The 21699-nt window shown below is 33.6% G+C and overlaps 1 pseudogene; it reads left to right on the top strand.

The window, feature by feature from the left end:
- Positions 1 to 3820: 3820 nt before the first annotated feature.
- Positions 3821 to 5905, top strand: LOC149547363 (putative UPF0481 protein At3g02645 pseudogene; annotated as a pseudogene).
- The last annotated feature ends 15794 nt before the right edge of the window (positions 5906 to 21699 follow it).

Here is a 21699-nt window from a genome sequence, read left to right as displayed (position 1 = left end):
TATGTGGTGGGGAGTAAAGGCTTTAGTATGAGTAATAATTATTACTCGTGGCCCAAAAATTAGAAGTTTGAAATGGGGGATTTTTTATTTATTTCACTTTATGTATCATTGTACACCATGCAGAAGAAAGAAGGATTTTTTAAAGAGTTGAGGTGCGTTGGGAATGATGGAAATGATTGGGGGATAGATCGTGGTGGCCAACATGTGATCTTTCTTACTATTTCGGTAGGGTTTATTATTACAATTAATTGTGATTATCATCTCTACTTATGGGTTTTACTACCTAAGTGTGAAGTATTTTTTAGAAACTATGTCTAGGCTCTAAAGAGAAAGAGAGGAGAGGAAAAAATTGTAGAGATGGAAGGTGATTTGATGCATATTCAACTGGCTATGATCAATGATAATGTGAGGAAGCCCTTGGTGTGGTACTTACTAAAGGAGGGCAGTTTTTTCTCATTCATGAAGGCTTTCAATGGTCACGACGAGAATTTCTCTATGTAGTTTGTTAACTCATGGGAGGATCGTAGAGTGATAATATATGGTATCTCGTTTCATGTTTAAGAGGAGATTATTTTTATAGCGATGGGATTGGCTATAAAGGGTAGGGAATGGTAAAAGGTGACAAGGGTGATTGATGAAATGAGCCTGCAATGTCTCTTTGTGGAGGGGGAGGAATTGATTCGGCATAGAGGAGGTTTCATAAGGGAGAAACTCCCTGACCTATGGAATGAGGTTTGTTTGGTTCTAATGAAATATCTTACCCTAGAAGGAAGGTATGGAGTCTGCTACTACTATCACTTTCCTCTTCTTAATCATTTCTATCATCATGATTTTATTTCACTTCCTTTCTTCTTGCTACTTGATCTTGAGGATATTGTTGTTGATGTGAAAGATAGAATGAGAAAGGGGGTTAATTTTATTGTTTTACACTAGGGTCTAATTTTCAGGCCATATCAATTTCACCTCACCCTGGTCCCCCCTAGGATTGTGAAAATTAAGATTCATGTTCACCTAAACCCCCAAACCCAAATGGTCCCCATTAGGATCATAGGTCCTAGAGCCCCTATCCCACAACCCTCTCCCAGTGGGTCCCTGATGATTCCCTACCCTAGGGAGAAAAAAGGGAGATGGGATAGAGGTACCAAGAAGGTGTTGGTGGAGTCAAAGGAAGAGGGGAGAGGGGCAAGGAGGAGGTCAGGGAGGTTGGCTAAATCTAATGCTAAGAGGAAGTTGGGGGAGGGAGCCTCACAGGAGGAGGAGTCAAATTTTGAGGAATCAAGCTACCCCAAAAGAAGAATGAAGGAAAAAACTATTAATTTTGGGGTGGAAGGTATGGAGGAGATGGAAGAGGAGATTTCTTACTCCTCCACATCAGACCTGGGAGATGGCAATGAGAATAAGGAGCTATTGCATGCCTTGGCGACAGTTATATCAAGATGTGTGGACCTAACAAATGATTAGTTCCTCGATACAGTGGACAGGATGCCTTCTCCCACTACGATCTCCTCCCCTATTAAGGCAGTTTCCATAAAGGCTAATAACCCCCTAGTTGCGTAGGATACTACTCAGGATGGTATGGAAGGCCATCTGGGCGAGTTGCATAAAGCTAGTAATGAGGTGTGGGAGAGAATCCAGGTTTTGGAGGAGAGAATGCAATTGTTAACCAAGTTCACAATTAAAGTCACACCTTTTTTCATTTCATTCTACTAACCTACTAGTTTATAGACATTTTTGGTTGCGAGGCTATCACACCTTAGTTTTTTTTTAGTGACTTAAGTTTGTTAACATGCATTTTGTTTAAAGCCCATCGTTACTTTTTTAATTATGGTATAAACTTCTTCTTTTTTATTGAAAAACATTAGGGGTTAGTTATGTTCGAATGGTATTCCACTGGTAGTTGACCAGTTTGTTTGTAATGGGCCAGCCCCCTAGTTTCAATTGCATTTAATTCAAAAATAATTATTTTCTATCGTATAGGTCTAACAACATCCTTTCTGATGTAGGTGTGCATCTAAGGGTCAAGGGTGTTGACTCATATGTCAGTTTTGGTTGAAATTTACTTCCGAGGGTCATAACTTTTGACATAAAAATCATTTAATCATCATTATACATTAAAATCTATGTAGAAGTTGACATCCAAATCTATTTACATCCTAATGCATCAGTTAGCTCAAAATTAGTGGCATATATCTAACCAATATGATAAGAAGATAAATCATAAAATGCCACATAGTCGAATGTATCAAGCAACATTGACCAAAAGCTCTACGTCCAATTAGATAATAAAACTAAATTCAAATTGCACTTCTCAACGAAAGGCCTAAATTGAATACATAATGACTAAGTTTATGTCAGACAACATATTGACTAGGAGTCCAAAACAAACAACTCAAGACTTACAAAGTGTCTATCTATGTTCATTGATCAGGTTGAGTAAGTCAGACATTTTTTTTTCTCTGAAGAATTGAAGGACAAAATTATATTAAGACTTTTCATTCATTTCCAAGTTCTCTTTTTTATTTATTTGTATTATTTAAACTAATCATAAAATTGAATGTTCTAATGAATTTTTTATACGAAGACATATCACTTTTTGCTTAATCTAAACTCAATATTGCTCGAAAATTAAAATTTCTCTTCTATTTCATTTTAGTTTTAGTTATTGTCTTCTATCATTTTCTATTCTCCTTCATAGTATATAAATTCTAAATTTTGTTGTCTTGTGTGTGTGTGTGTGTGTGTGTGTGTGTGTGTGTGTGTGTGTGTGTGTGTGTGTGTGTGTGTGTGTGTGTGCATATATACATTGATATACATATGTAGATATATTTGTATAGTACGTATGTATATATGTATAAACCCATTTTTCTACGACTCCATTATAGATCACTAAATTGATAAACCAATCACTCAGAGCCAACCAAAATTTCATAGCAAGTCATTTTGGCATTACAGATCACCAAATCAGTCAACCCTTCAATCAGAATGAGCTGCAATCTCATAACAAGCAATTCTAATACACACACACATATAGACATATACATGTACAATTTTAATATGATCTATATAGATAGCTTCGACAAAATTACAACTACCTTATATATATTAACAATTATTTTCTGTCTTAAAGCTTGGACAACATCCCTTCTAAGATGCTATATAGATACATTTTCCAATTAAACTAATTTTTGATCTTTCATATGACTGAGTTTGTAGTATAATTAATACCAACAATATTTGAAACTACTAAACATTATACTTATATTTTGTATTTCCATTTTTCTTTGGATGAAATTACGGTCTTATGTACTAAATACTCAGATAAATCAAAACAACTAATTAATATTTTCCTACTTTAATTTAAAAATTGTTAAACTAAAATAGGAATCTCTTGTTTCTAGATAACATCACAAATTCATATTCTCCGAGTCACCCGGGTTGGTGGTCTTCTTTCCGTTCAAAATCACATATTCAAAATTCAACATCTCCAATAGCCGAAAAACAAGCACTTGACACGATTCTTCGCCAAACAAATTTACCTATGAATGGACTCTTCAGATGACTCTAAACATACTCTAAACATATATGAACGGAAAATTTTATTTTAGAACAACGCTGTAATTCTTTCCATTTTCTAGATGGGATAGGGCCCTTACCAGTCAGAAATGGGGTGACGCCAGCAACAACCAGTCATAGGCCTTTCGATGGAATGCAAATTCCATGCAAAACCGCGTACGGTAAAAGTCGACGTCGTCTTGACCTCTCAGGCTACAAATATGATCATCTGCCAAGCTCTTATCAACATTTAAGCTTTCCTTATCTGTTTTACATATTCTCTGTAGCTTCTTTCTGTGATTCGTCGTTCACTAGCATTAGGAGTCATGGAAATACAGAGCCCAGTTGAAATAAAAATTGCTGAAGATCGCTGGGTTATTCAAATCAAGGAAGCCATGCAAATTCAGGAGGTGGAAGAAGAAGATAATGCGATCTTCGTATCAGTTTTCGGCGTGCCCAAAGAGTTGTTGACAATGAAGCCAGAAGCATATATTCCGCAGTGCGTTTCCATTGGGCCATATCACCATTGGAAATCGCAACTGTATGAAATGGAGAGATATAAAGTGGCTGCTGCTCGAAGATTTCAGAACATGCTAACCGGTGACAGCAAGTTCGAATACGCAGTGGAAGAGGTTAAGAAGTACGACTGGCGGATCAGGAACTGTTATCATAAATATCTTGACTACAGTGGAGAATCACTGGCATGGCTCATGGCGTTGGACGCCTCCTTCTTTCTTGAGTGTTTGCAGTTCCACGTCAAACAGGCGGATATTAAGGCTTCTTATTCACAAATGCCTTCCCAGGTGAGGCGATTGGATGGAGTCTTGGATCCATCTGCTAGGAGTTCGATCCACAATGCTGTTATGAGAGATCTGATGATGCTTGAGAATCAGATACCATTGTTCCTCTTGCAGAAGCTGCTGGAAATTCAGTTGGGTTCTCGAGATAAGGCACAAGAAAGGCTCCGCGATTTGGTGACTCTCGCTTGCAAAGAATGGTCGCCATTTATGTTGAAGAAGAAGGGGGATAGCTCAAGGGTGTGTGTAAAAGAGAGGGGTCACATATTGGAGGTGCTGTACTACTCTATTGTACCTGCAGCAGCCACAGAGTTGGGCGACAGTGTTTCCGAGAAGAAGGAAAACGAGGAGGTCATGTTGCCAGATTCAAACTACGCAATGCGTGCTCTGAAAGCGTTATGGAAGGCGTTTTCCTCGTTAAACATCAGCACTGATCAAATTATCTCAGCGCTTCCTCAGCCTCTCCTCAAAGGAAGGCCTGTCCAGTTTGTGGCACAGTTGTCCACGCGTCTCATTTCCACTTTTCAAAGTCTTTCAATTAAGCGCAAAGATGGAAAGGAAGAGGAGAGGAATGAGAATAGCGGATCTTCATCCATGGAAATTCTTCCTACACGCGACGAACTGGAGGTTCCCTCCGTCTCCGATTTATACTCTGCAGGAATAAAATTATGTCCAACAGACGGAGATCTTACCAGAATCCGTTTCGACAAGGCGACTGCAACTCTTTATCTTCCCAAATTGAGGTTGGATTCCAACACAGAAGTAGTTCTCAGAAATCTGGTGGCGTTCGAAGCTTCGGCAGCGCCTGGAGAGTTGATGTTGAGTCGCTACACTGATTTCATGAACGGCATCATCGACACAGAAGAAGATGTTCGGGTGTTGAGAAACAGTGGAATTATTTACAATCGTCTGGCAGACGACAAGAAAGTCGCGAGTCTGTGGAACGGCATGGGTAAATGCGTGAAATTGACAAAAGTGGAATACTTAGACCAAGTTATAGCGGATATCAATAAGCATTATAACAATAGATGGAAAGTTGCTGCGAAGGCTCATGTAAACAGATACATATTTGGTTCATGGCAGGTCCTGACTGTTCTAGCCGCTGTCATATTTCTGCTTCTCACCTGCTTACAATCTTTTTGTTCCGTGTATGACTGTAAAGGTTGGTGAAGTGATTGTAGTCTTCTTAAGCAATAGGAGGAGAGGGAATGTTTCCGTGCCTGATGGTCGTGTCTTCCATTGATTATTGAATCATCTGATTTCCCTTTACTTTAGGTTTGGCCGTATTACACAGTTATACATTAAAGTTCTTATCTAAACTAGAAGGCCGGACTTCTATAATCACAATAAATGTTCTGTCAATACATGTATAGACATATATCTATCATTCCAAATTCAATAACTGTAATACTCTTTTCATTAGAAACTCCTGAAATTATGTCCTGTACCTACAAAAAGTATCCTATCCCTGCCGGGTTTCTCTTGTCGAATGGAATGAAATTAGACAATGTTCCGGTCTTATTTTAATGTAATACTATTGTTGATATATTGTTGTTTATCTGAATCTTTTATCAGATGTATTATTTTTAACTAAAATCCAGAAAAGATAAATTAGCATTTGCACATAATCATGACGCAGATGCACTTATAGATTAGGACCAAAGAGGATGGAAATGGGTGACTCCAATATCATCTTCTTAGTGTCTATGAAAAAAATTATATAGATCGTCATTAATTCTTTTGATAGATATGAACAATTTGAAACTCAAAGATCATATAAAGAACACACTTATGATCGAATATAATGACTGATAATATCAATGCCTAATAGAAAAATGCAAAAGGCTATGTAACAATCCAAATAAAATACAAATGATTACAACGATTCAAATGAACTCCTTTATACCCTTGACAAATATGAAGAGCGAAGGCAAAAATATTATGCCTAAAAGACAATCTCTTCGTCTCTCTGCCTTCCACAATATAGAAATTTAAAATTCTCAAAACTCTTTTCGAGTCTCACTCTTGCCTCTAACCACTTGCCATATCAGAACGTCCCAATCCTTTCACCATGTTTCCTGATCTTACATTTGAAGTCTTTTGTTTTCCTCTTTGACTTTTGAGTTTGGGCTTTTGTAATTAAATCTTGAAAATTAGTTACAATAATTAAAGATGTAATAATTCCCTTTTTGAATTGAGATTCATCATAAAAATTTATACTAAATTTGTCAAGAGATTCATAATTTTTTTCTTTGAATTGCTAACTATGTCATTCTTTTACCATAGAAAACTCTTGTCTTTATAGGTCCACACAAATCTATATGAGCAATCTCTAACTTTTTTGATGTAGTGAATAGTTTTCATGGAAATGAACTCTTCTCTTTTTATTCATCACACATTCCTTATTAACCATATCATGAGGTTTCATAATCTCTAGAAAAATCTTTACTGTATTACTCTTACTTATCTTCACAATATTATTAAAGCTTATATGATGAAACCTATTGTGCAACAATGAGCTATCATCAAGTATAAAAATTGAATAAATTATTTAAGTAGGATTCAATTGAAAGACATTACCTCTAGTTCTTGTACCTATTCCAATTAGTTAATGTTTTATGTTTGTATTCTAGATGTTGCCTCAGTGAATTTCAGAAGATATCCCTTATAAACAAGTCATCCAAGACTCAATAAGTAATTTTTTGATCCATCACCAAAATAGACATCTTCAATGTTAGTCTTACCATCAAGTGTAAAAGATCATTTTCCCTTAATAGGTTATCGAGCATTATTACAAACTCAGACTACTCCACCATCATAGCTACTAAATTTAACAAACATTTCTCGATCTCTATTCATGTGAGTGAACATCCACGATCTATAATCCAATCAGCCTTTTCCTTTACTACATTTGATACAAGTTAATAAAAATAAATCCTATCTCATCAATATTTACATATAGGAAGAATGGAAATCCCTACAGAGGGATTTAATTTTTAAATTTGAATTCTTCCTCGATGGGGTGGGGGCGGAGGGAATGATAGCTAGGTGGTTTATCTTGGTTCCCCTGTTGTCCACAAGGTTGCAAAGGTATTGTTCAATAATTTGGGGGACCCAAGAGGTGTTCTAGCTATTTTGATTCCTTTGAAGCCTTTGCCAATTATGCATCCATTGTCAAAAAAGGTTTTGAGGAATATTTTTACAGACTATGGCTCATTCCTCAAAGAATGAGGCTTCAGTCTTTCAACTATTGCAAATGGAAATGATGAGGTACCGAATGACTGGAAAGGGGTAAATAACATTTCAAAATAATGACATGGCATGTTTAGGGATCCCAAAGTCAATTCACCTCTCCCAAATGAGGATCCAATTTAGGTGGGTTGTCAAGATGGTGAGTTTTGTATCTTTTTCACAGATCCCATCCTAGACCATTTGATTGCATCAATGGCATTGACTCTGCTAGCTATATTTCTAGGTTCAAGGCTAAATATTGAAGTTATTCATAGCTTTGTTAAAAGGAAATGACATCTAAATGACCATGTGGAGATAGTTTCCTTTCCTAGGGTTTTCCTATTGTTTGATTTTACCAATAAAAAGAGTGTGACTATGTTCTATGTGGATACTCGTAGATGCTTGGAAAGATGGCACTCTCCTTTAAAAAATGGTCACCCTGGTAGAACTACAATGACTCATTTTTCTCCTCTTTTCACATGTGTGTTAGATTCTAAAGTATTCACCTAGATTTTTGGAACTTGGAATATTTTAAATGATTGGGGAGATTTTTTGGGGAACTAATTTCTATTGACCTGAAAATGTGTGCTAAATCTAGGCTCCTTTTTGCTAAGGTCATTGTCAAGATAGGTAGACTACATAACCTTCCTTTAGTGATTTCAATTAAATCGAAGCAAGTCATACTTAAACAAAAAGGGGAGTTTAAATTTTTCCCACTTTTTTATTTTTTTCATAAAAAATAGGTCACTAGAGTTTCTAATCCTCCTCAAAGTTCATTTCTATTGTCCCTATTTATAATCGTGTCTAGCTAGAAAAGGTGTATTTAGAACAAAAAATATATATTGGGGTCCATTTGGCAATGGGAATACAAGCGGAATAGGCATATGTAAATTTTTTTAATTTTAAATTCTTCATTTGGATGCATGAAATCAGAATTCAAATATGAAATAAAATAGGAATATGTATTCCAATTTTGGCCCAAAAATGAGGTCTTGAGATTCCACCCAAATAGATGGAATTGGATTATGTATTCCTATTCCAATTTTATTTATTTTAGAAAACATAAATTTTTGGGTTCATGAATTCCCCATCAAATTCTAGTTGAACCAAATAGAAAATAGGAATACGTACAACCATTCTCTATTCCAGAATAAGTATTCCATAATAGTTATTCCTATTCCCCTATTCCTATTCTGACAGTCAAATGGGCCCTTAAATATTTGGTTGGAGCCTATAGCAAGGTAGAAGTAAGGTGTTTCTCCATCCCCTTATTATTTGGATGGCTATTGCTGAGTCCTCCTTGAGATCTTCTTAGGATAAAATGGATTCCTTAGTATTTCCCTTTGTTGGTGCCTCTTTTTCTCAATAGTATAAAGATCACATTGACATAGTGGTTGTAGATTCAATAGTCCCATTGTCTTTGGAAGAAAGTGATGATTAAAATTAAAGGAAGTTGATAAGGTGTTTATAGAAAAGCTTGAGGAAGGGGAGTATAGGCATCTTTTGAATACTAATGGTCATAGTTCTCTTCTGGTTACTATTTTAGGTTTGGTTGATCCAAATGAGGGGGGTATGGTAGAGCCGCTTGAAACATCTAGATAAAGGGCAATAGAGAACACATTTTGTGACATACTAGTGCTATCAATGCCAATTAGTTTAAAACCTTAGTTTCTCTCTAGTGTTGGGAATGGTTTGGAATTGGAGGATGGTTGTCAAAGCCAATAGGTAGTAGCCAATAGGATGAAGAAGAAGTTCTTGGATAGAATGAGTATAGACCTACCAGTCTCTTATATTCAAATTAAAAATATTTCTCTAAAGAGTTTTCTACAATATTTATGACTTTTTTATAATCACTCATCTCTGTAGAGAAAAATGGATTTGTGCCTGGGCATCAAATCTTGGATTATATTATCAAAGTTCATGACATTTTATTCACTTAATTTCTTATTCTAAAACACAAGGATTCTTACTTACATTTACCTTTCAAAGTCTTATTTCCATGTGGATTGGGATTTCCTATTCAAATTCCTAAGTCATGGAGGAATCAAGAGCGCAAAAATTCTTGGGGAAGAATTTTAGTTTGTGGAAGGTACATATGTGATCATTACTGGTAAAGCATGATCTTGCAATAGCAATTGAAGGTAAAGCAAAGAAGCCTACCATCATGATAGATGAGACTTGGAATAAAACTGATGAGAAAGCAATGGTAGAGATTTTTCTCTCGATGTCTAAGAATGTGTTGTTCAATGTGAAAAATGAAAAGAGAAAAAAGGAGGTATGGGACAAGCTTCATAATATGTACCAAATGACATCTACTGCAAACAAAGTCTTTATCATGAAGAAACTTTACAAGTTGAAGATGAAGGATGGAACAATGATTTTGAATTACATAAATAAGTTAAATACTCTTTTATGTCAGGAAAAATCCATTGGTATGCCTCAAGATGAAAAAAATAAGGTTGTCATCTTATTATGTTCCTTATAGGATAGCTGTGATGGTGTAATAATAGCTGTCAATACTTTTGTTACCAGCAAAAACAAGCTGGACTATGATGAGGTGCCTTCTACATTACTTAGTGAAGACATGAGGAGGAAAAATAAAGAGTCCTCATTCGGTGATGCGCTAATGATAATTAGTACAGAAAATAGAGGAAGAACTCAACATAGAGGCAAAAATAACAATCATTGAAGGTCACAATTAGGTACAAGATCACAATGTGGTTGTTGGTTTTGTGGAAAGGTTGGTTACATTAAAAAGGACTGTAGACATTATAAAAGAGCTCAAGAAAAGGTTTTATACAATGGAGCGAACATCATTCATGATCACTGTGATGGTGTTTTGGTTCTTGCGACAAGTGACACAACTTCAAATTCATGGGTAATTGAATCTAGGGCTTCATTTCATGCATTTTCTTGCAGCAAAGCCTTCACAAACTACTAGGAAGGTAAATTTGGGAATGTTTATTTAGGTGATAACAAAGCTTCTGAAATTGTAGGAAAAAGTGATATTTTGTTATCAATAGAAAGAGGTGCTTAATTATTGCTTCAAGATGTTAGGCATATTCCTATATTGAAAAGAAATATGATTTCCATTAGTTAGTTATATACTCAAGGTTTTCTTACAATCCACGAAGTTTTTGGCTCTTCAATCAGCACTACAGGAAAGAATTGTTGAAGATTTTATTCTTATGTCTTTGTTTAATGAGAAAATTTCTTCATTAAATCTATAATCAATCCTATGATATCTACTCCTACCTCTAATTTAGCTCGATATCTTGGTATCAGCAATGATTCATCTAAAAATATCAAAGAGTCCTCTTCTACTATGTTGCTAATAGTTCAGACAGAGCCTATTTCTCTCATAAATCACTCAATACCCTATGAGAATATGGAGGGACATTTTTATGATATAACCTTTCTCTTGCCTACTGCAAATAGTAAAAATGTAGGTCATATTGGCAATAACAACAATTTGAGGGATTTTTCACCCACATCCGTGACAGACAGGTATTCATGGCAGATGGGACAAGTTGGTTTTGCTACATCCAATAAACATTTTTCTATGACACAAGATACTTTGCATGAGATGAAAAATGAATTTCCTCCATCGTATGAGCTTGGTAGATGATTTTTTGATGACTCGAGTAGTGGAAAAGAGGCAGGAGTTGTGCAGACAATAGTTGGTGGTATGGAAAATGCTATGTACAATTCATTCTAGCCTAGTGAGTACCCTGAAGGCACTGTCTTAGCACCTGTAATTCATCATTAGCCTTTGATGAATATCGAACAAGTGATGGGGGCCGCTCTATAGCATGGTTTCTTAAATCCATGTAGGTCTGAAGTTCCTTGGGGATCACATGAAGAAGTTGTAGTCAAAGTCTGGAGTAATGCTATGCCTTCCCAACACCATTATGAAGTCAAAGGAACATCTGCAAATAGTAGACACCACTTCACTAATAATATGTAGGGTATAGTTTTTCTCGATAGCCAGATGTCTCATGAAGGTGGAAACATTACTTCTCCTACTAATAGACAAGCGAAAAATCATGATTTTGGAGTTAAAGAATCAAAACCCACTCTATCTTATCTTGATGCTAGGAATAATTTGGGTAATTCAATGGATATGTTTGGTCATCAAATTCAACAGAGGATAGGAACATCTTCAAAGGGAAGTGACTATGAATTGCTAAAAATTAATTCTCAGAATGACCAACACATTCTAGACTTAAGGAAATCTAAAAGGGAGAGGAGGATGCCTACCAAGTATTCAGACTATGAGTTACTTTACTCTAAGGAGGCAGAGCTTGAGATTTTAATCTCTAATCAAAATGAACCAGCTAACTTCAAAGACACTTGTAGAAGTATTGATAAAAATTAGTGGATGATTGTGATGGAAGAAGAGATGAATTCTTTTAAAACCAATAAAACTTGGGATTTAGTTCCACTTCCACCCAATTGTAAAGATCTTAAAAAGCATTAGGTATATAAGGTGAAAGAGGAAGATTGTGGCAGAAAGAGATATCGTGCTTGGTTGGTTATCAAAGGGTATGCTGAGGAAAATGGTCTAGACTATGCAGAGATTTTCTTGCTAGTTGTGCAAATGACGACAATCTGGGTAGTTTTGGGATTGGTAGCCATTTGAGATCTTGAGCTAGAATAGCTTGATGTCAAGATGAAATTTCTACATGGTGACATCAATGAAGAATTGTACATGGAACAACCTAAAGGCATTTTTCAAAAAGGGAAGAAAATCTCTATTGTCAGTTGAAGTGAAGTTTGTATGGGCTTAAGAAGCTCCAAGATAGTGGTACATTAAGTTTGATTCGTTGATGGCTAAACACCACTTCACCTAGTGCGAATAAGATCCATGCATCTAATATAAAAGACTTCCTCATGGTGAGTTTTTTATTCTTCTACTCTATGTTGATGACATGTTAGTTGCTGGTGCTTCTCCTCAAATAGTTAGCAAGCTAAAGAAAGAGTTAGCTTCTCGGTTCACCATGAAAGATTTAGTAGTGGCCAAAAAGATTCTTGGAATGACTATCACTAGAGATAGATAGAAAAAGGTGCTTACTTTGTCACAAGAATCATACATTGACAAATTTGTAGAGCAGTTTGATATGGTTGAAGCTAAACATGTTCCTATTTCTCTTGCTCTTCACTTTTCCCTAAGTTCTGATTTGTGTACCAAAACAAAAGAAGAAAAGGATTTTATGCATAATGTTCCTTATAAATGAGCAATTGGTAGTATAATGTATGCTATGGTTTCTACACATCCTATCATTACTCATGAAGCAGGAGTAGTTAGTAGATTCATGAGCAATCTTGGGAAGCCTTGTTGGGAAGCAGTCAAGTGGATATTGCAATATCTCAAGGGCATTCTAATTATGCATTGTGTTTTGGTAGAAATCATGCTAAGACGCAAGGATTCAGTGATTCAAATCTTGTCGGAGATCAAGAAAAATGCAAGTCTACTATTGGTTATGCTTTCATATTTGGCGGGCCTACCATTAGTCTGGCCTTAAGGCTACAACATTATGTTGCACTTTCTTCTACTAAAGCCAAATACTTGGCTCTTTCCAAAGGAGCTAGAGAGATGATTTAGTTACAACACTTGTTCAGAGATCTACATTGTCAACAATATGATTATGTTTTATTTTCTAATATTCAAAGTGTAATTTTTATGCATCACAATTATTCCTCTCAGTGATGCTCCAAATATATTGACAAGCATGCTCACTATGTTTGCTATGTGGTAGAAGAAGGGACACTAAAAGTTTCCAAAATTGATACAAAGATCAATTTGGCAGACATGTTGACAAATGTTGTTTCCAAGGAGAAGTTTGAACATTCTAGGACCTCTCTTGGCCTTATTAAAAAGAACTAGGTCTATATGTAGAGCAAGGGAATGGGTGATCAACTGGTAGATCTATTGTCTTCAGGTGCAAGATTGTTGAATATTGAAGGCCAATAGTCACATGGGTGTCTTTCCCTCCACTTTTTTTGTGTCTCTTTAGTGGACCATTTGCAATCCATAAATGTTGATGGCATCTATTGTAGACTCATTCTATTTCATCAATCTAATTCCTCTGCTCTCAATGTGGATGTAGCCATGATTTGTGGTGAATCATGATAAACATCTATGTTTATGCATCTTGTTGTTCTATATTTTTCATTTTTCATTCTTAATTAACTTACATCTCCTTCACGCCAATGCGTAATCTCATGTGATACTATAGTTGACACCCGCTATCACTTGATCCAAATATTTTACTTGTATTAATTTCACACATTTTCCCAAGCCCTTCCACAAGCTTGCCACTTTCCCATCATCTTTCGCGTGATTAGATATAATCCCACTCTTCCCTAGAAGCCAAACATCTCCATCTGTGTGGATGATGTCATTCATGAAATCTGTGTAGGTAGTGAAGACAAAATCTCTCAGTTGCCGAAGTTTGGAATGTCCGTCATTTTTAAACATCATATACTAAGTAGAAAATGATGCTTGCAAAAAAAATTAAACTTGGACTATTTAACGATTTTAGTGTTAGAGTAAATCTTAGTGTGTGATGTTTAACCTTGCTATGTAGCTTGATAAGGTAAATGCTTTATAGTCGATATTCCATAGAGTGATAGGCCAATCTAATCATAATTACTTATCTAATAAAATTTTATTAAGCATTGAACAATTGCTATTGGGATTTTAGACATTTCACAGTGAAATACATTTTTCTATTTTCTGTATGGTGCATTAATTGGAATAGGGAATAGGATACATATTCCCATTTTTCGTCTAAAATAAGCCTATATCCATTCCAAAAAATACTTGTTATTAGAATAGTCATTCCTATTTCCAATATGCATTTGTATTCTCAATTCCTACACCTCCAACAAAATGAACCCTTATCTATTATTTTTCTCAGACAAACCTATTTAACCTGGAAATCTTGTCAATTACTTATGTGGACAAAGGACCATCGAAATACTTGTGGTGTTGAATTTGATTGTCCCTTGTTTTCATCAAAGAATTTTTTACTCTCTTCTTTCTTCTAATTACTTCCCGTATTTGAAAGGGGTAATGCTTGCATGAGACATTTCTATTGAAATTTTATGCAATTTTTATTTATTTTTAATGTCACTCACATTAAATGGTCTAAATATAGACTTTCTCCGAGTTTGAGGAGATAAATCTAATAATCAATTTAGATTAATAAATTGATATGAAAGGAATTTTCTAATAATAAAATATAAATATATATTGACAATAATAATTAGATATTGACAATAGTAATGGTTCGTACAATGCATTTAGTGATATAATTTACTAATCTATCATTCATTTATATTTATGATGTCGAAATGATATATTTTTGTAATTTTTAAATTATATGAGGTTGAGAGGTTGAATAAATTAAAATTAAGCCTATAAATGTATAATATTTAGTAATTAATTCTTTTATTAAATTTTACATCAAAAATGTCTTGTCTTTAGTAACAACAGCTACTAAGATTAATAGATTGTTAATACCTAACATTTAGATTAATGATAAATAAAAGATATTAATAAACATCCTTAATAGTGAATTAAATCAATTTGTCCATTGCATAATCAGAAACAAATAAAATAACTTTTAAAAGAGACAAAAACATAAGCATTATTATATTTGAAAAATCATACTTCAAATTATCGGATATTGCATACTTCAAATTATCATATAGTGAAAATTTCCCATTAATTTAAACAATTAAAAACACTTTTTAAGAATCCAATTTCAATCAATAAAATGCAGGTCTCAACCTATATTAGGTATGCACTAAAACAGTTGAGTTTCAGCCAGGCTGTCGTAGATTGAAAAGAAAATATATGATAGATTCGGCTTGAGAAGCATTCGGTAGATATAACTATCAAGTCTCTATCTGACCGTGCAATGTGGTGATTTTCAAACGGTACAACACATCTCGAAATTGACCGTGGCCTACGACAATCCATTCGTTTGTGTGAATCAAAGAATTCCATTTTAACCTTTATCTTCAACATCAACGAAGTTAATAGCACATCACTGAAAACTTGATTTGTCAAACAGTGAAGTCAGCGATGTCGTCAAACTGATAGAAATTTGTAGTTTGACTTGTGAGCCGGGTCATACTTCCTGACGCGGCTAGATATATAGTAATATATATAATCTAAAACGAGTGAGCTCTGGAATTTAGCAATTACAGTAGGTAGTAAATATAACTATGCAGCGACCTTCCTGCTTTCGTTGACTGTCGATTTAAAACTAGCTTGCATCCGAAGTAGGTGCACGGGAAGTCGATAGTTGTAGTTGTGAAAACTGTAGAAGGGTGGTTTGTATAATTTCAATTATTTCTAACACAGTAGGGAGAAAAGGATAAGAGAAACTAAGTAGGAAATTAAGGATAACGAATGAAAATAATTTGAATCTTATATAAAGGAAGCAGAATATTTGCATGATCTTATAAAGATAGAAATTATATAATCTTGTGTATTCTTGCCATGTCCTCAACAGACCTTGTCATCTAATCTTATGCAAAAGAACACTATTGTTGTTTCTTGAGCATGTACATTTTTCTTATTTTCTCATATTGCTTGGATAATTAAGCAAGCTTTTATCTTGTACTTAATTTAACATACAATAAAGTATAGAAAATTTTAATGAAAAGATTGAAAACTATACACTGGAAACTATTATACAAAGAACAAAAGAAACATATAAATAAATGCATACAACTAAAAATTAATGATGAAATTCATTTGAATATATAAAAGAGACAATTTATACAAAGAAAAAATCAAGAGTTATAGATGGTTTAAAAATATTTGCATGTCATAAAACAAGGGTCCATGTTTCAAATTATTGTTCATACTAGTTTGAATTTGCATTACTATTTTATAGATATCCATGTTAAACCAAAATTTCCTAGTATCGGTGATGTTAGCCACACCACTTGTAAACCATATTTCCTCACACTTTTCTCCTAGAATTATCCTTATTTGTGCAATATATTAAGAAATGAAGTGTGTGTTTTCATAGTGTGAGAATGTTTGATATGGAACAAGAGGAGTCAATGCCTTATATACATGGCTTTCAATCAAATTGTAGTCCTATTTATTTATAAATTATAAATTAAAATTAAAATATTTAAAAGAGATTTAAACAAAATGGTATTATCATATAAAAATTTGAATGTAGCCTTATTAATTATTGTAGTGGCAATTTTTTCACTAATAGTTTTCAACATCATGTTATGTTCATTGGTTTTATTTACTACAATTTTGTAACATATATTGGAGTTTTACTCATGCCTACTAAGATGGGATGTGTTTTTTTAGAAAGAGTAAGGATTTCAACCACTAAGCTAAGCTTTATTTGTTCTCTTTTTCTATTCTTATAGAGGTGAAAGTGCCTCCTATAAAGTTCAGCACTTCCTTTGTAAAGGAGAATGTTTTTTATTTTTTGTCTTCTTTTCTTTTCTATGAATAATGTGGGCATGGGAAGGATTTGTGGCAGGGTCTCTAGCCATCTAATATTTTCTAATTTATCTACTATTAAGGTGGGATGCCTTTTTTTGAAGCAAAAATGAATTTTACAAATGAGGGGTTGATTTTCTACTGGAAGTGATGTTGTTTTTAATAAATGATGGTTTAAGAGGCTATTGTGTTGCCCATTGTGAAGTTTGGATATCCTTATAAAATGAATTTGTTTGTCTTCCCATCTTATTCTATTGTTAGAAATATGTTTTAAATTGCCTTTTCTAACCCCACTTCTATATATATATATCAATTCATGGCCCCTCATTCCCTAAGAATCATTTTCAACAAAGGTAGGTAAATCTATTTATAGTGTTCCCTGTGTGGCCTTGACTTTAAATGATTGTACCTTTATTAATGTGTTGTTAATCTATTGATAGCCCTTGGCATGTTGTTGCGTAAGGGTGAACACCTCGCTTGTGATGTTAATTTTGATTAGAAGAAAAACACCTTCTTACCTTTTATAATTAAAAAATTACTCTTAATTTCTCTACAATTTTATTTTTTTGAGATGAATACATTAAAAATTAAATAGCTAGCTAATTTTACCATGTTTATATTTAATACTTGTAGTAATTTATTTGTTTATCGGTGTAATTTAGGAGTTTTGTTGGTCATAACACTTGTAATAATTTGAAATTTGTCCTCATATTTTTTTCTAAACTGGAAAATTGTAATAGATATATAACTATACAAAAACATTTAACTTTGATTATCACACACACACACACACAGACACACACATCAAATTTTTGTTTTCAATGAATAAGCTTGCTAATTGAAAAAGGCTAGTTGGTCATGTATGCTAAACCCACATGGTCAAATTATGATGGAGCCCCAACATTGTGTCATTCCAGTGAGTGTACATTATGAAGATCCTCCATATGACCATACAAATTCTAATTTGGCTTAAGTGCTCAGTCTAAAATTGTATTTTGACAAGTATGGTTGAATCCACTCTATTATAGATGGCTATGTTGTGGCATCATAAATATAAATACAAACTTTGAGACCTCTCTAAATAATTTTTACCCTTTAATGACTATAGAGAAAATGTCCTCCAAAGGAATATATTAGCCACTCTCCATCTTCAATGAAGATGAAGAAATCAATCAAAAACTTCACCAAAATCATACTATTAGATCATTTTAAATATTCAAATAAAGAGAAAAGAGTTATAGTCATGAGTGAAACCAACTCTTCTTCTACCATGAGATAAATCATTCTTGCATATTAGATATTATTTGAAATACTAACTTTCCTTTTTAGTAGGGTGACAAGAGTAAAGAAATACTTTATAAGTCACCACATTAAATATAAGATTACAAATATTAGAGTAGTTGAAAAACATTTAATAATTAACTACATGTTGTCTAGGAAGTAAAGTATGTACTTATTTTTATTTCCATATAATTGGTGGAGTAAATAGACCCCTTACTCTATAATACCAATAAAAAAGAACTTATACATCCATATTAAAAAAAGTCAAGTCACAAAATACAAAAGTAACTTATATTCTATATTTATGAACTAATAAAAACATATTACAACTAAGAAAAGTAATATGTGAAGGAAAGAACAATCTAGTCTTTTCTTTAAATAGATGTTGATAGTGATTGATTTTAAAATTTGGGATTGTAATTTAAAGGAATGATTTTGATTCATTTTAGAGGATATTAGAACTATCAGACTATTTTTTTAATAAAGTTATTTTATGGATAGTTTTGTCATACATTCTAAAAGTCAAAATACTAAAACAATAAATCGACATCATATTATATATTAGACAAAACAATCTCATTCTGTTTTGTCAACATATAGCTATAATTAAAAGCAAACATATAAATTGAATAGTAAAATATACTTTCATGACTTATATAATAAAAGATAATCAAAAAGTATATTAGAGATGATTGTTATTATTCAACTCAACTTGTACTAGTCTTAATTCACATTAGAATATCAACTATTCTTTATAATCATAAAGTATATTAGAGATCATTGTTATTATTCGACTCAACTCGAACTAGTCTTAATTTGCATTAGAATATCATATATTCTATAGTTATCTCTTTATTGGCATAATCAATTTAATCCAAAGGCTTGAATGTCATTGAGGAAATTTCATCCTTACCACATAATATACTAGGCTCTTAATGATGTTCTTTAGTAGTTCACAGTATTAGATAAAAAATATGCATCAAACCATAAGAAGGATAAAACTAATTAAGATATTTATACAATATTTGACCATATTCTAAAGTTGTGCTCACAAGAGTATAGATAATCTATACATTTTTTTCTTTTTTTGAATCCAACCATGTAAGGCTTATATAACTCTTTGTTATCAAGAAAAATGTCAATCATGTCTACATATTTTGTTAAACTTATGTTTACCAACACTTATTATGTCTAATCACGATACAATGATTGCTAGCATTTCACTCAACTTTAAAAAACATGTTGAGTAACCAACTGGATTAATATAAAAAAATACAATCTATTACATTTTTAATAAATGTATACATCTTTTCCTAATAACATTATTATGATAAACACTTACTTTCTATCTATCATGCTTGTAATTATTCTATAATTAGCCAATAGGCTACTTCTCTGGGGTCCCTTTTCTGGGAAGTGTCTTGTTCGGCCCGGCAAATGGTTCAACCTGAGATTTGAACGCCTAGGGTTTGACACAGAGCTGCAAATGTGAGAAGGTTTGAGTTTTGTTTCAACAGTGTTTTGGGTGAAGGTTTCCAGTTTCATAATAGCATCTGCAGTTTGTTTGAATGGCCACCGGCAACATGGCAACTCCCATACATACATAGTATCAAAGTACTTAGGTAAAACTATTCAACACCCACATGTAATAGTTTATTGCATCGAACCAAAGCATCCTTGTCTGATTCTGAGCTTACATTTTTAGTCTTGAGTCATTCATTTCATCAAACAGTTTGTCTGCAAAGTCTATTCTGAGATTTCTATAGTTCTTTAGTTTGATATGAGATTGAGTTTGCAGGTATAGCTAGAAATATTAGCTCAAGTGCACTGCTCATAGATTTGGAAAGAAAGGCATACAGTTTTTACATAGCTATTTGCATGCATATCTAATACTACCACCTAGAAATGTGACATCAAGCAATGATATTGATTTACTGCATTAAGAGAATATGCAACTTTGGAAAAACCAAGGAAATGACAACCACTAATCAATGAAAGATCTAAGCTTTACATTAGCAATCTAGAGACAATCTCTATAACCTCCAAAATATTTCATAATATGCTAATGGAATCATTCATGTGCCCAGTTGTGAGAGTATGCATTCCCAATAATACTAGACATGTTAAAAAATGTGGTAGTGTGGGTAAATAAATGATGAACATTGTTTAGGTATGTCATTTGAAATGATAGGTGTCTTTTCTCACCTATGACAATTATTGGTAGCAAGGTGTCTTGTGAAGGTATTGATTCTCATTTGATTCCATATTTCTCTTTGGTCTATGTTTTTATATTGAAGTGAATGGAGATGAGACTAATATTTGATGGTCCGAGGCTCCAATTTGATAGCCTTAGTTATTGGAAGAAGGCATCAATTAGGGAACTAGGTGTTAGCATTTAATTTTCCATTTTTTGAACAACTTAAACCAGAACAATGTCTATGGAAGTGCTCTCATGACTGTAGCAGAAGCTGCTTGGTCTAATCTACTCCTAAAATCTTAACAATGAACACGCTTGCTACTTATGTATACCTTACAAAAAATCCTTAGAGGTTCTACAGGAAAGTAAAAGAGTGTTGAAAGCAAACTTGTCCTATTTCCTTTGGTCTAGGAGGTTTGGATACAAGACTGAAAGTATTGTATCTCACCATAAGCATTTTTGTTTCAATGGTAAACAGTTAAACTATAACATGAGCCAAAAATCAATGTTATCCACTGATTAAAATAGAGATCGATGAATTCACACAAAATGGATCCATTGAACCAAAAATTAAAAAAAAAGAGCAATGGCAGGGACAAAGCATGAGATCAACAAGGAATAATATCCCTGAAACATAAAATGCTACTCCAAATGACGAGGATAGATGTTATGCAAAGGTAAGCATAAATCTTCTCTATTGTTAAGTCGTCAAATTCTCGCAACAACAAAATAATGGTGTAAATTCTTGGTTTGAATGAAAACTTGTGTAGCATAAGTCTAAACAATCATTTCTTCTCAGTTCTCACAATCTATTTGTTCAGGGCACTTATTTATAAGCTCACAGTGATAGCTTTAGGGGTCAAATAATAATGAAGTAATGTCTTTAAAGCTTCTTTAAACCTAGCCTACTCTTTTGATCACAAAGAGGAATAAAATGCTAAAACCTCCTAAAACAGGGTCCTTTGCATTTTAACTGCTTTCTCTTTGAAATATGCATTGTTTGGGATTAATGGCACTTTCAATTAAATGAACTTTTCTTTAATACTATATATATATAGTTTTATATTTATATTCCAATATAGGATAAAATCAAATACCTATATTATCAGATGTAGTAGGTAGCTTGGCTTCTTGAAAATTAAATGTGCTGA

This window comes from Cupressus sempervirens, chromosome 7, assembly GCF_028749045.1.
Source record: "Cupressus sempervirens isolate cs-2001-9-10 chromosome 7, ASM2874904v1, whole genome shotgun sequence".
NCBI lineage: Eukaryota > Viridiplantae > Streptophyta > Pinopsida > Cupressales > Cupressaceae > Cupressus > Cupressus sempervirens.
The sequence above is the reverse complement of the archived record's forward strand: the minus strand, read 5'-3'. Positions and strand labels throughout refer to the sequence as shown.